A 2,172-nucleotide genomic window follows, 5' to 3' on the forward strand; every position below is an offset into this window, starting at 1 on the left:
CAAATATGTCCAGGTGTGGAAGGGGGAAAGGAGCAAGACAGTGGTCATGAGGTGGAATGTTTTATTGCAGCCTTATCCAGATCCCTGTGCAGCATTGCATAGTCCGGTGGTGTGGCCTTCACCTCCTCTGAAACACCCAGTATCAGTCACTGCTGGAGGCAAGCTACTGGTCTATGGTGCGATTCTTAAGTTTCACATGGCAAAGAGGGTCTTATTCTGAGCTGCTTTCTTTTCCCTTGGATTGGGGCAATAGGCTGCTCAGTTTCTTTTTCATGGGGAGGTTTGTTGTTGTTTTTAATGACTCCCTCCAACAAAGCAGTGAGATAAACCAAACTGTCCACTGGAAAAATGTTATACCAGGTTGGAGGGCTGTGAGATTACAAGTCAGACCCAATTGTATGTCTGCGCAGGGAAGAGAATAGGAACTTTTTCCATGTTAAACATGGAAAGAGAAAGGCCTGGCTGGGGAAGTATCCTTTTGAGGGAGCCCCTTGCAGTCCATCCCAGGAGAGAAGGAGCATCGTCATGTCTTTACTTTCTGCTTGCAGCGAGGATTTAACTTAAACTTTCCCCCTCCTCCATTTGTAGCCCATAAGCTAATGCAATGCGCCCATTTACACACATGTACTCTGACCCCTTCACACACCTACATAGATGCTGCCCCCTGCATATACGCCTCGATGCAGACTTCTCTCCCACACATTGGAATAGCCTCCTCCCAGACAGGACACACTAATGCAACCCCATATGCAGGTACACACAGTGACACAGCTCTCCACATGTGCACTGATGCAGCTGCCCTCCCTACACTGACACAGGGCTCACCACATACACAATGACGTAGCATCTACACACAAACAGACTCAGCCCACATGTTGGCACAAGCTCCAATACAATCATATATACACTGACACACATCCCTACATAGTGTCTCAATTCCTGATACACACACACACACACACACACACACACACACACACACACAGAGTCCTCAACATCCCTCTTTTTTTTTCAGTTTGGTCCCAGAATGATGGATAAGATTTAACCCTCAAATTCCTGCTCCACCAGAGGCCTTGCCAGTGAAATCTGCCTGTTTATACATAGGAGCTCTGTAACTTTGATTCAATATTTGAACAATGAAGTAGGAGACAAAAACTACAGCTACGGCTCCCATTTCAGGCTGTACAAATGATTTCTTTGAGTCCAGGAGATTTTGTTTTTGTCGTTTTAACCTGGTGGAAGTTGCACAGGAGATTTTGAACTTGGCTGTTTGTTACCTATTTCATTTATCTGAGAAGTCTTGTTTGTCCCTGCAGTCGGTATTTGGGAAACCAGAAAATAATCATTAATTTCTCAGACTCTACTCCTGCTCCCAGCAGGTTCACCTCAATTCTGCAGGGGCATTCTGCCCACCTGTGCAGGCATTTGGGATCCCTGGAAGGATCAGAGGCAGAGTGGGGCCGGTTTGTTCTTAGAGCCTCAGGACAATTGTGGAGAAACAACAGAAGGATTTAATTTTAAGTGAATTTAAGGCTGACGAAAGATACCAGATTGACAGCCGTGGAGATGAATGCCTTCTGTTTATCCACGGAACAGATACGAAGCAGGCTGCATCAGAACATCCTGTCCCAGCACCAATTTGCATCACTCCTAACTTAAAAGGTCCCACCTATATGGGTCAGAGTGGAGTTTAGATTCCATGGCCCATTCTTTCCTTGGCCTGTCTGCTGAAACTGCCAACTAATTCATGGCAGTTGTGTAGGTAGGAATTTTCTGATGTGGACACTGGACTACAAACCTTCAAACTCATTTCATTCAAGGATCATGGAACAATCCTCAGATGTGAGTGACCACCAGTATCTGGAATCAGTAACTGGTGCTTGTGACCTAGAGGTCCATTTCCCATGACCAGTTGCCTGAGCTAGCCAGTCCTCCAAATTTTTTATTATTATATTTATTGTTATTATTATTATTACAGCCTGTAGGGTGTAGAAGGCCATTTGTGGCATACAGGTGCCTTTCACACCAGGGCCGGCTCTGGCTTTTTTGCCGCCCAAGGCAAAAAAGCCTCCGGCCGCCCCCTCCGCTCTCCCGCCGGGGGGAGGGCGCCGGGGGGGAGCGCGGCCGGAGCCCCGGGGCGAGGGCGGCGAGCCCCGGCGGGGGCTCCGCTCT

This window comes from Terrapene carolina, unplaced genomic scaffold, assembly GCF_002925995.2.
Source record: "Terrapene carolina triunguis isolate 2854851 unplaced genomic scaffold, T_m_triunguis-2.0 Scaffold53, whole genome shotgun sequence".
Classification (NCBI taxonomy): Eukaryota; Metazoa; Chordata; order Testudines; family Emydidae; genus Terrapene; species Terrapene triunguis.